This window comes from Eschrichtius robustus, chromosome 1, assembly GCF_028021215.1.
Source record: "Eschrichtius robustus isolate mEscRob2 chromosome 1, mEscRob2.pri, whole genome shotgun sequence".
Classification (NCBI taxonomy): Eukaryota; Metazoa; Chordata; class Mammalia; order Artiodactyla; family Eschrichtiidae; genus Eschrichtius; species Eschrichtius robustus.
In genome coordinates, this window is record NC_090824.1 from 92,869,118 (window position 1) to 92,884,040 (window position 14,923).

Sequence of the window (14,923 nt, forward strand, 5' to 3'; positions counted from 1 at the left end):
GGAATACCAAGAGAAGACGGCTCAACAGCGTGTCATAACCCACATGGGAAATGGATCCGAAGATGAACAGATATATGTATATGTGTAAAAGAACCCCATCTTACACACTTAGAACAAACAAAACATTGTGATCAAATTTGCTGTGATAACAAATAAAAATTAAATTAAGAAAACCAACAAGAAGGAATGAGACATAAACGTATGGGGGTTTTCCCTGGCACATTCCATTCTAATTTACAAGTTGGAACATTACACCCAGGAAGGCTCTTTGGCCCTAGTTAACCAGTTCTGGGGATGGAGAAATGCCGCAGCCTTGTGACCGTCTCCTGCAAAAGCAGCCTTAAACACCGTGCTAAGGGTCACTTGATATTCACAAGAACTGCAGCTCAGTAAATGACACCTGCCCTCAAAAAAATATCCTGGATTCGAATATCGACGAAAACATTCAAAAGAGGGCAACCTTTCAAGAAGACAATTTCAAGAGGCATATTTAACTCACATTTTTTTCTTTTCTTTCTTTTTTATTTTTGTTTAACCAAAAAGGCCCTGGAAAAAGCTCAACATCAGGAATTAATAAAGACATGCAAATGCAATCTACAAAAACTTTTACCTGACAACAGTCAGAATGATCATCAGCAAAAAACCTCTAAACAATAAATGGTCAAGGGGTTTTAGAGACCTGGGTACCCTCTAGCTGCTGGTGGGATGTCAAAAGGTAACAGCCAGTAATGAGAACAGAAAGGAGGCGCGTTTGAAGGAAAAAACTGGGCTACCATATGATCTGGTAGGCCCACTACTGGGCCTATCACCCGAGAAGACCAGAATCAAAAAGACACCGGCCGACAATCCTACACTGCAGCACTATGTACCCTAGGCAAGACTTGAAACAACCAAAATGTCCATCAACAGATGAATGCACAAAGAAGAAGTGGTCCACGTACACAATGGAATATTACTCCGATAAAAAATATAAACTAAATACAAAAAACAAACATAAGTAAGGAGACATAAGCTTTGGGGGTTTATCCGGGCACATTCCACTCGAATGTACAACCAAGGAACACTACTTCCAGGAAGGTACGGTTTCCCTAGTAACCAGAGTGGGGAATGTAGAAATGCTGCGGCCCTGTGGCCGTTTGCCGCAACAGCAGTTTGAAAGCCTGTGCTAAAGGACACTTCATATTCACAAGGACTGCAGGGCTATACATGACACCTGCCAACAAAATGTGCTGAGGGAGGTAATGGCCAAAAAAATTCAAAATATGGCACATACTTCAAGAAGCCATTTGAATAGGTAAGCTGTACTCACTCTTTAAAAAGCAAAAAAAAAAACAAAAAAAAAAAACATGGCTATAAGCTCCATATAAGGAATTACAAGACATATGCAAATCCAGCCACAAAAAGGTATCAGCTCACACCGGTCAGAATGACCATCAGCAAAAAAATACAAACAATAAATGCTGAAGAGGTTGCGAAGAAATGCATGCCCTCGACTGTAAGTGGCTCGTAAACTGGTAAGTGCCACGAAGGAAAACAGAAGGGAGCTGCCTTTAAAAGGTAAACACGGAGATACCATATGATCCCGCAGGCCCACTCCTTGGCCTATAACCTAGGAAGACAGAAATGGAAAGGCACGAGCAGGCAAAACTGCACTGCAGCAGTATTACAATAGCCAAGACACGGAAACAACCAAAAAGTCCATCAAGAGACGAATGGACAAAGAAGAACCGGTACGTGTACAGATGGAATAGTAGCCACGGAAGAAAAATGAAACAATGCACTTTGCAGAACCATAGATGACTCTGGAGGTCATCACACAACTTGAAGTCAGACAGAAAGCGAAAGACACATATCCTAGGATATCAATTATAGGTGTTACCTAAAAATTGATACCAATGAAGATATTTCCACAGAGAAAGGCAATCACAGATTTATTCAACAAACTTATGGTTAACCCACTGGAAATTTGTGAAGATTGGATACATTAGGATATCGGGGTTAACAGAGATATACAAACACACGTGAAATATATAATCACCAAAGACCTCCGGAATTCCAAAAGAAGACTACTCAACACTGTGTCATAACCTACATGGCACACGGATCCCAAGATGAATACATATATGTATAGGTGTCAAGCAAACACATCTTGCACACCTAGAACAAACAAAACATTATAATCAAATTTGCTGTGATAAAAGATAAAAATTAAATTAAAAAGAACGAACAAGAAGTAATGAGGCATACAGTTATAGGGGTTCTTCCTGGCTCATTCCATTCTAACTTACAACCTTGGAACACAGCTTCCAGGAAGGCTCTGTTGACCTAGTAACCAGATTTGAGAATGGAGAAATCCTGCAGCATTTTGGCCTTCCTGCAACAGCAGTTTTAAACCAAGTGCTAATGGTCAGTTAAAAGTCACCTTCATTGCAGGCCTGTAAATGACACCTGCCCTCAAAAAAAATTCTGGGGTCGAAAATCGACCCAAAAATTCAAAAGAGGGCAAGCTTTCAAGAAGAGAATTTCAAGAGGCATATTTTACACACATTTTGTCTCTTTTCTCTCTTTTCTGTTTTTTTTTTCCTTTAACCAAAAAAAGGGCATGGAAAAATGCTCAACATCAGAAGTTAATAAAGACATGGAAATCCCATCTATCAAAACGTTCACCTCACAACAGTCAGAATGATCATCAGCCAAACAGTCCACAAACAATACATGCTGAAGGGGTTTTAGAGAACTGTGCTGTGGACCCTCTAGCTGCTGGTGGGATGTAAACTGGTTACAGCCAGTAGTTAGAACAGAATGAACGTGCGTTTCAAGGTAAAAATTGAGCTACCATACGAACTGGTAAGCCCACTACCGGGCCTAGCACCTGAGAAGACCACAATCCAAAAGACACCGGCTGGCAATCCTGCACTGCAGTAATATTTACCACAGCCAACACTTGGAAGCAACCAAAATAGCCATCAATAGATGAACGCACCAGAAGCACTGGTCCATGTACACAATGGAATAGTAGACATGGAAAAGCCTGAAACAGTGCTGTTTGTACCACCATAGAAGGACCGAGGTATAATCACACCACTGGAAGTAAGAAGAACCCGAAAGAAAGATATCCTATGATGTCACTTACAGGTGTGACCTAAAAAATGATACCCATGAACTTATTTCCAAGAAAAGGACACTCATGGATTAAGAAATCAAAATTATGTTTCACCAAACGGAAAGGTGGGAGGAATGGATACATTAGGTTATGGGGGCGACAGACCTAAACTAATATATATGAAACATATAATCACCAAAGGCCTATGGAATACCAGGAGAGGTCCACTCAACACTCTGTAATAACGTCCATGGGAAAGGATCCAAAGATGAATACATAGATAGATAGACATAATGAACCAGATTCTGTACACCCAGAACATACACAACATTATTATCAAATTGGCTCTGATAAAAAATAAACATAAATTTAAAAAACAAACAAGAAGTAAGGAGATATAAGCGGTTGGGGGTTTGCCTTGGCACATTCCCCTCTAATTTACAGCCTACTAGAACGATTTCCAGGAAGGCTCTGTTGCCCAACTACCCTGAGATTTAAATGCAGAAATTTTGCCACCTTGTGGCCCTTTCCCACAAGAGCGGCTTTAAGCCACAGCTAACGGTCACTTACTATTCACAAGGACTCAGGGCTGTAAAGGACCCCTGCCCTCCAAAAAATGTTCCGAGGTAGGGAATGGCCAAAAAAACTCAAAAGAGAGCAAAGATTTCGAGGAGATCGTATGAGAGGCAAGTTTTACACACACTTTTTTTTTTTTTTAAAAAAAGAAAATGGATAAAAGGTCAACATCAGGAATTAGTACACTCATGCAAATCTAATCTACGAAAAGGTTTCGACACACACCAGTCGAACGACCGTCAGCAAAATGCCTACGAACAATAAATGCTGAAGAGGTTTTAGAGAACTGTGTACCCTCTAGCTGCCGGTGAGATGTAAAGTGGCAAGAGCCAATAATGAGAACAGAAAGGAACTGCGTTTCAAAGTAAAGACTGAGGGACCATTCAATCCAGCAGGCCCACCGCTGGGCCTTTCACCTGAGAAGACCAGAGTCGAGAAGACACAGGCTGGCAAAGGTGCACTGACGCAGTATTCACAAAAGCCAAGACGTGGAAGCAACCAAAATGTCCATCAACAGAGGAACGGACAAAGAAGAAGTGGTCCATGTACACAGTGGAATATTAGCCGTGGAAAACAATGACACACTGCTCTTTGCAGCACCATAGATGATCCTGGAGATTATCCCGGAACATTGAGGTCAGTCGGAACGCAAAAGACAAATATCTTTTGATGTCATTTGTAGGTGTTATCTAACAACTGACACAAATGAACTTATTTCCACAGAGAAAGACACTCACAGACTTAGAAAACAACTATGGTTATCTAAAAGGAAAGGTGGGCGCAATGGACAAATTAAGATTAGGGTTGCCATACGTATACCAATACATATTAAATACATATATCAAAAAGACCGACCACATACCAAGGGAGGTCTACTGAACACTGTGTATTAATTTACATGGGAAGATGATCTGTACATGAATAGAGACAGACGATGTACAAATGAACCAGTCTGTGTACATCTAGAACAAATAATATTCTAATCATGAACCTGATTAAGAAAATTATAACAATGAAGATGATGTACTGAGACATAAACTTCGGGGTGTTTTTCCTGGCACATTCCATTCTAATTGACAACCTAGGAACACGACTTCCAGGAAAGCTCTGCTGCCCCAGTGACCAGATTTAGGAATGGAGAGACGCTGCCGCCGTATGGCCGATTCCCACAACAGCAGCTTTCAACCCAGCGCTAATGGTCACTAAATATTAACAACACTTGCAAGCCTGAACGTGACACACGCCCTCAAAAAAAATCCTGGGGTCGAAAATCGACCGAAAAATACAAAAGAGGGCAAGGTTTCAAGAAGACAATTTCAAGAGGTATATTTTACAAGCACTTTATTTTTCTTTGTAACAACAACAACAGCAAAAAGGCGTGGAAAAATGCTCATCGTTAGCTCATCATAAAAGACATGCAAATCCAATCTACAAAAACGTATCAGCTCACACCGGTCAGAATGACCATCAGCAAAATTCTGCAAACAGTAAATGCTGAAGGGGCTGTGGAGAAATGCGTACCCTCATCTCTAAGTGAGACTAAACTGGTAAGAGACACTAATGAAAACGGAATGGAGGTGCCTTTAACAGATCCACATTGAGGTACCATAGGCTTCAGCAGGCACACTCCTGGGCCTATGACCTAAGAAGACAGAATCAGACAGACACAGGCAGGCAAAACTGCAGTGCAGCAGTATTACAATAGCCAAGACACGGAAACAACCAAAAAGTCCATCAAAAGATGAATGGAAAAGAAGAACTGGTACACGTACAGGTGGAATATTAGCCAAGGAAAAAAATGAAACAATGCCGTTTGCAGCACCATAGATGAGTCTAGAGGTAATCACAACTTGAAGTAAGGCAGAAAGCGAAGGACACATATCCTATGATATCACTTAATGGGGTTACCTAAAAATGGATACCAATGAAGATTGTTCACAGAGAAAGGCAATCAAAGATTCGATCAACAAACGTATGGTTAGCCAAATGGAAAGGCGTGAGGATGGAATAAATTAGGATACTGCGGTAAACAGGGATATACCAACACATGTGAAATATACAAGCACCAAAGACCTACGGAATACCAAGAGAAGACGGCTCAACAGCGTGTCATAACCCACATGGGAAATGGATCCGAAGATGAACAGATATATGTATATGTGTAAAAGAACCCCATCTTACACACTTAGAACAAACAAAACATTGTGATCAAATTTGCTGTGATAAGAAATAAAAATTAAATTAAGAAAACCAACAAGAAGGAATGAGACATAAACGTATGGGGGTTTTCCCTGGCACATTCCATTCTAATTTACAAGTTGGAACATTACACCCAGGAAGGCTCTTTGGCCCTAGTTAACCAGTTCTGGGGATGGAGAAATGCCGCAGCCTTGTGACCGTCTCCTGCAAAAGCAGCCTTAAACACCGTGCTAAGGGTCACTTGATATTCACAAGAACTGCAGCTCAGTAAATGACACCTGCCCTCAAAAAAATATCCTGGATTCGAATATCGACGAAAACATTCAAAAGAGGGCAACCTTTCAAGAAGACAATTTCAAGAGGCATATTTAACTCACATTTTTTTCTTTTCTTTCTTTTTTATTTTTGTTTAACCAAAAAGGCCCTGGAAAAAGCTCAACATCAGGAATTAATAAAGACATGCAAATGCAATCTACAAAAACTTTTACCTGACAACAGTCAGAATGATCATCAGCAAAAAACCTCTAAACAATAAATGGTCAAGGGGTTTTAGAGACCTGGGTACCCTCTAGCTGCTGGTGGGATGTCAAAAGGTAACAGCCAGTAATGAGAACAGAAAGGAGGCGCGTTTGAAGGAAAAAACTGGGCTACCATATGATCTGGTAGGCCCACTACTGGGCCTATCACCCGAGAAGACCAGAATCAAAAAGACACCGGCCGACAATCCTACACTGCAGCACTATGTACCCTAGGCAAGACTTGAAACAACCAAAATGTCCATCAACAGATGAATGCACAAAGAAGAAGTGGTCCACGTACACAATGGAATATTACTCCGATAAAAAATATAAACTAAATACAAAAAACAAACATAAGTAAGGAGACATAAGCTTTGGGGGTTTATCCGGGCACATTCCACTCGAATGTACAACCAAGGAACACTACTTCCAGGAAGGTACGGTTTCCCTAGTAACCAGAGTGGGGAATGTAGAAATGCTGCGGCCCTGTGGCCGTTTGCCGCAACAGCAGTTTGAAAGCCTGTGCTAAAGGACACTTCATATTCACAAGGACTGCAGGGCTATACGTGACACCTGCCAACAAAATGTGCTGAGGGAGGTAATGGCCAAAAAAGTTCAAAATATGGCACATACTTCAAGAAACCATTTGAATAGGTAAGCTGTACTCACTCTTTAAAAAGCAAAAAAAAAATGTACACGGCTATAAGCTCCATATAAGGAATTACAAGACATATGCAAATCCAGCCACAAAAAGGTATCAGCTCACACCGGTCAGAATGACCATCAGCAAAAAAATACAAACAATAAATGCTGAAGAGGTTATGAAGCAATGCATACCCTCGACTGTAAGTGGCTCGTAAACTGGTAAGTGCCACGAAGGAAAACAGAAGGGAGCTGCCTTTAAAAGGTAAACATCGAGATACCATATGATCCTGCAGGCCCACTCCTTGGCCTATAACCTAGGAAGACAGAAATGGAAAGGCACAGGCAGGCAAAACTGCACTGCAGCAGTATTACAATAGCCAAGACACGGAAACAACCAAAAAGTCCATCAAGAGACGAATGGACAAAGAAGAACCGGTACGTGTACAGATGGAATAGTATAGCCACGGAAAAAAAATGAAACAATGCACTTTGCAGAACCATAGATGACTCTGGAGGTCATCACACAAGTTGAACTACGTCAGAAAGCGAAAGACACATATCCTAGGATATCAATTATAGGTGTTACCTAAAAATTGATAGCAATGAAGATATTTCCACAGAGAAAGGCAATCACAGATTTATTCAACAAACTTATGGTTAACCCATTGGAAATTTGTGAAGATTGGATACATTAGGATATCGGGGTTAACAGAGATATACAAACACACGTGAAATATATAATCACCAAAGACCTCCGGAATTCCAAAAGAAGACTACTCAACACTGTGTCATAACCTACATGGCACACGGATCCCAAGATGAATACATATATGTATAGGTGTCAAGCAAACACATCTTGCACACCTAGAACAAACAAAACATTATAATCAAATTTGCTGTGATAAAAGATAAAAATTAAATTAAAAAAAACGAACAAGAAGTAATGAGGCATACAATTATAGGGGTTCTTCCTGGCTCATTCCATTCTAACTTACAACCTTGGAACACAGCTTCCAGGAAGGCTCTGTTGACCTAGTAACCAGATTTGAGAATGGAGAAATCCTGCAGCATTTTGGCCTTCCTGCAACAGCAGTTTTAAACCAAGTGCTAATGGTCAGTTAAAAGTCACCTTCATTGCAGGCCTGTAAATGACACCTGCCCTCAAAAAAAATTCTGGGGTCGAAAATCGACCCAAAAATTCAAAAGAGGGCAAGCTTTCAAGAAGAGAATTTCAAGAGGCATATTTTACACACATTTTGTCTCTTTTCTCTCTTTTCTGTTTTTTTTTCCTTTAACCAAAAAAAGGGCATGGAAAAATGCTCAACATCAGAAGTTAATAAAGACATGCAAATCCCATCTATCAAAACGTTCACCTCACAACAGTCAGAATGATCATCAGCAAAACAGTCCACAAACAATACATGCTGAAGGGGTTTTAGAGAACTGTGCTGTGGACCCTCTAGCTGCTGGTGGGATGTAAACTGGTTACAGCCAGTAGTTAGAACAGAATGAACGTGCGTTTCAAGGTAAAAATTGAGCTACCATACGAACTGGTAAGCCCACTACCGGGCCTAGCACCTGAGAAGACCACAATCCAAAAGACACCGGCTGGCAATCCTACACTGCAGTAATATTTACCACAGCCAACACTTGGAAGCAACCAAAATAGCCATCAATAGATGACGCACCAGAAGCACTGGTCCATGTACACAATGGAATAGTAGACATGGAAAAGCCTGAAACAGTGCTGTTTGTACCACCATAGAAGGACCGAGGTATAATCACACCACTGGAAGTAAGAAAGAACCCGAAAGAAAGATATCCTATGATGTCACTTACAGGTGTGACCTAAAAAATGATACCCATGAACTTATTTCCAAGAAAAGGACACTCATGGATTAAGAAATCAAAATTATGTTTCACCAAATGGAAAGGTGGGAGGAATGGATACATTAGGTTATGGGGGCGACAGACCTAAACTAATATATATGAAACATATAATCACCAAAGGCCTATGGAATACCAGGAGAGGTCCACTCAACACTCTGTAATAACGTCCATGGGAAAGGATCCAAAGATGAATACATAGATAGATAGACATAATGAACCAGATTCTGTACACCCAGAACATACACAACATTATTATTAAATCGGCTCTGATAAAAAATAAACATAAATTTAAAAAACAAACAAGAAGTAAGGAGATATAAGCGGTTGGGGGTTTGCCTTGGCACATTCCCCTCTAATTTACAGCCTACTAGAACGATTTCCAGGAAGGCTCTGTTGCCCAACTACCCTGAGATTTAAATGCAGAAATTTTGCCACCTTGTGGCCCTTTCCCACAAGAGCGGCTTTAAGCCACAGCTAACGGTCACTTACTATTCAAAAGGACTCAGGGCTGTAAAGGACCCCTGCCCTCCAAAAAATGTTCCGAGGTAGGGAATGGCCAAAAAAACTCAAAAGAGAGCAAAGATTTCGAGGAGATCGTATGAGAGGCAAGTTTTACACACACTTTTTTTTTTTTAAAAAAAAGAAAATGGATAAAAGGTCAACATCAGGAATTATTACACTCATGCAAATCTAATCTACGAAAAGGTTTCGACACACACCAGTCGAACGACCGTCAGCAAAATGCCTACGAACAATAAATGCTGAAGAGGTTTTAGAGAACTGTGTACCCTCTAGCTGCCGGTGAGATGTAAAGTGGCAAGAGCCAATAATGAGAACAGAAAGGAACTGCGTTTCAAAGTAAAGACTGAGGGACCATTCAATCCAGCAGGCCCACCGCTGGGCCTTTCACCTGAGAAGACCAGAGTCGAGAAGACACAGGCTGGCAAAGGTGCACTGACGCAGTATTCACAAAAGCCAAGACGTGGAAGCAACCAAAATGTCCATCAACAGAGGAACGGACAAAGAAGAAGTGGTCCATGTACACAGTGGAATATTAGCCGTGGAAAACAATGACACACTGCTCTTTGCAGCACCATAGATGATCCTGGAGATTATCCCGGAACATTGAGGTCAGTCGGAACGCAAAAGACAAATATCTTTTGATGTCATTTGTAGGTGTTATCTAACAACTGACACAAATGAACTTATTTCCACAGAGAAAGACACTCACAGACTTAGAAAACAACTATGGTTATCTAAAAGGAAAGGTGGGAGCAATGGACAAATTAAGATTAGGGTTGCCATACGTATACCAATACATATTAAATACATATATCAAAAAGAACGACCATATACCAAGGGAGGTCTACTGAACACTGTGTATTAATTTACATGGGAAGATGATCTGTACATGAATAGAGACAGACGATGTACAAATGAACCAGTCTGTGTACATCTAGAACAAATAATATTCTAATCATGAACCTGATTAAGAAAATTATAACAATGAAGATGATGTACTGAGACATAAACTTCGGGGTTTTTTTCCTGGCACATTCCATTCTAATTGACAACCTAGGAACACGACTTCCAGGAAAGCTCTGCTGCCCCAGTGACCAGATTTAGGAATGGAGAGACGCTGCCGCCGTATGGCCGATTCCCACAACAGCAGCTTTCAACCCAGCGCTAATGGTCACTAAATATTAACAACACTTGCAAGCCTGAACGTGACACACGCCCTCAAAAAAAATCCTGGGGTCGAAAATCGACCCAAAAATACAAAAGAGGGCAAGGTTTCAAGAAGACAATTTCAAGAGGTATATTTTACAAGCACTTTATTTTTCTTTGTAACAACAACAGCAGCAAAAAGGCGTGGAAAAATGCTCATCGTTAGCTCATCATAAAAGACATGCAGATCCAATCTACAAAAACGTATCAGCTCACACCGGTCAGAATGACCATCAGCAAAATTCTGCAAACAGTAAATGCTGAAGGGGCTGTGGAGAAATGCGTACCCTCATCTCTAAGTGAGACTAAACTGGTAAGAGACACTAATGAAAACGGAATGGAGGTGCCTTTAACAGATCCACATTGAGGTACCATAGGCTTCAGCAGGCACACTCCTGGGCCTATGACCTAAGAAGACAGAATCAGACAGACACAGGCAGGCAAAACTGCAGTGCAGCAGTATTACAATAGCCAAGACACGGAAACAACCAAAAAGTCCATCAAAAGATGAATGGAAAAGAAGAACTGGTACACGTACAGGTGGAATATTAGCCAAGGAAAAAAATGAAACAATGCCGTTTGCAGCACCATAGATGAGTCTAGAGGTAATCACAACTTGAAGTAAGGCAGAAAGCGAAGGACACATATCCTATGATATCACTTAATGGGGTTACCTAAAAATGGATACCAATGAAGATTGTTCACAGTGAAAGGCAATCAAAGATTCGATCAACAAACGTATGGTTAGCCAAATGGAAAGGCGTGAGGATGGAATAAATTAGGATACTGCGGTAAACAGGGATATACCAACACATGTGAAATATACAAGCACCAAAGACCTACGGAATACCAAGAGAAGACGGCTCAACAGCGTGTCATAACCCACATGGGAAATGGATCCGAAGATGAACAGATATATGTATATGTGTAAAAGAACCCCATCTTACACACTTAGAACAAACAAAACATTGTGATCAAGTTTGCTGTGATAACAAATAAAAATTAAATTAAGAAAACCAACAAGAAGGAATGCGACATAAACGTATGGGGGTTTTCCCTGGCACATTCCATTCTAATTTACAAGTTGGAACATTACACCCAGGAAGGCTCTTTGGCCCTAGTTAACCAGTTCTGGGGATGGAGAAATGCCGCAGCCTTGTGACCGTCTCCTGCAAAAGCAGCTTTAAACACCGAGCTAAGGGTCACTTGATATTCACAAGAACTGCAGCTCAGTAAACGACACCTGCCCTCAAAAAAATATCCTGGATTCGAATATCGACGAAAAAATTCAAAAGACGGCAACCTTTCAAGAAGACAATTTCAAGAGGCATATTTAACTCACATTTTTTCTGTTCTTTCTTCTTTATTTTTGTTTAACCAAAAAGGCCCTGGAAAAAGCTCAACATCAGGAATTAATAAAGACATGCAAATGCAATCTACAAAAACTTTTACCTGACAACAGTCAGAATGATCATCAGCAAAAAATCTCTAAACAGTAAATGGTCAAGGGGTTTGAGAGACCTGTGTACCCTCTAGCTGCTGGTGGGGTGTCAAAAGGTAACAGCCAGTAATGAGAACAGAAAGGAGGCGCGTTTAAAGGTAAAAATTGGGCCACCATATGATCTGGTAGGCCCACTACTGGGCCTATCACCCGAGAAGACCAGAATCAAAAAGACACAGGCTGACAATCCTACACTGCAGCACTATGTACCCTAGGCAAGACTTGGAACAACCAAAATGTCCATCAACAGATGAATGCACAAAGAAGAAGTGGTCCACGTACACAATGGAATATTACTCCGATAAAAAATATAAACTAAATACAAAAAACAAACATAAGTAAGGAGACATAAGCTTTGGGGGTTTATCCGGGCACATTCCACTCGAATGTACAACCAAGGAACACTACTTCCAGGAAGGTACGGTTTCCCTAGTAACCAGAGTGGGGAATGTAGAAATGCTGCGGCCCTGTGGCCGTTTGCCGCAACAGCAGTTTCAAAGCCTGTGCTAAAGGACACTTCATATTCACAAGGACTGCAGGGCTATACATGACACCTGCCAACAAAATGTGCTGAGGGAGGTAATGGCCAAAAAAATTCAAAATATGGCACATACTTCAAGAAGCCATTTGAATAGGTAAGCTGTACTCACTCTTTAAAAAGCAAAAAAAAAAAAAAAGTACGTGGCTATAAGCTCCATATAAGGAATTACAAGACATATGCAAATCCAGCCACAAAAAGGTATCAGCTCACACCGGTCAGAATGACCATCAGCAAAAAAATACAAACAATAAATGCTGAAGAGGTTGTGAAGCAATGCATACCCTCGACTGTAAGTGGCTCGTAAACTGGTAAGTGCCACGAAGGAAAACAGAAGGGAGCTGCCTTTAAAAGGTAAACATCGAGATACCATATGATCCCGCAGGCCCACTCCTTGGCCTATAACCTAGGAAGACAGAAATGGAAAGGCACAGGCAGGCAAAACTGCACTGCAGCAGTATTACAATAGCCAAGACACGGAAACAACCAAAAAGTCCATCAAGAGACGAATGGACAAAGAAGAACCGGTACGTGTACAGATGGAATAGTAGCCACGGAAAAAAAATGAAACAATGCACTTTGCAGAACCATAGATGACTCTGGAGGTCATCACACAACTTGAAGTAAGTCAGTAAGCGAAAGACACATATCCTAGGATATCAATTATAGGTGTTACCTAAAAATTGATAGCAATGAAGATATTTCCACAGAGAAAGGCAATCACAGATTTATTCAACAAACTTATGGTTAACCCATTGGAAATTTGTGAAGATTGGATACATTAGGATATCGGGGTTAACAGAGATATACAAACACACGTGAAATATATAATCACCAAAGACCTCCGGAATTCCAAAAGAAGACTACTCAACACCGTGTCATAACCTACATGGCACACGGATCCCAAGATGAATACATATATGTATAGGTGTCAAGCAAACACATCTTGCACACCTAGAACAAACAAAACATTATAATCAAATTTGCTGTGATAAAAGATAAAAATTAAATTAAAAAAAACGAACAAGAAGTAATGAGGCATACAATTATAGGGGTTCTTCCTGGCTCATTCCATTCTAACTTACAACCTTGGAACACAGCTTCCAGGAAGGCTCTGTTGACCTAGTAACCAGATTTGAGAATGGAGAAATCCTGCAGCATTTTGGCCTTCCTGCAACAGCAGTTTTAAACCAAGTGCTAATGGTCAGTTAAAAGTCACCTTCATTGCAGGCCTGTAAATGACACCTGCCCTCAAAAAAAATTCTGGGGTCGAAAATCGACCCAAAAATTCAAAAGAGGGCAAGCTTTCAAGAAGAGAATTTCAAGAGGCATATTTTACACACATTTTGTCTCTTTTCTCTCTTTTCTGTTTTTTTTTTCCTTTAACCAAAAAAAGGGCATGGAAAAATGCTCAACATCAGAAGTTAATAAAGACATGCAAATCCCATCTATCAAAACGTTCACCTCACAACAGTCAGAATGATCATCAGCAAAACAGTCCACAAACAATACATGCTGAAGGGGTTTTAGAGAACTGTGCTGTGGACCCTCTAGCTGCTGGTGGGATGTAAACTGGTTACAGCCAGTAGTTAGAACAGAATGAACGTGCGTTTCAAGGTAAAAATTGAGCTACCATACGAACTGGTAAGCCCACTACCGGGCCTAGCACCTGAGAAGACCACAATCCAAAAGACACCGGCTGGCAATCCTACACTGCAGTAATATTTACCACAGCCAACACTTGGAAGCAACCAAAATAGCCATCAATAGATGAACGCACCAGAAGCACTGGTCCATGTACACAATGGAATAGTAGACATGGAAAAGCCTGAAACAGTGCTGTTTGTACCACCATAGAAGGACCGAGGTATAATCACACCACTGGAAGTAAGAAAGAACCCGAAAGAAAGATATCCTATGATGTCACTTACAGGTGTGACCTAAAAAATGATACCCATGAACTTATTTCCAAGAAAAGGACACTCATGGATTAAGAAATCAAAATTATGTTTCACCAAATGGAAAGGTGGGAGGAATGGATACATTAGGTTATGGGGGTGACAGACCTAAACTAATATATATGAAACATATAATCACCAAAGGCCTATGGAATACCAGGAGAGGTCCACTCAACACTCTGTAATAACGTCCATGGGAAAGGATCCAAAGATGAATACATAGATAGATAGACATAATGAACCAGATTCTGTACACCCAGAACATAC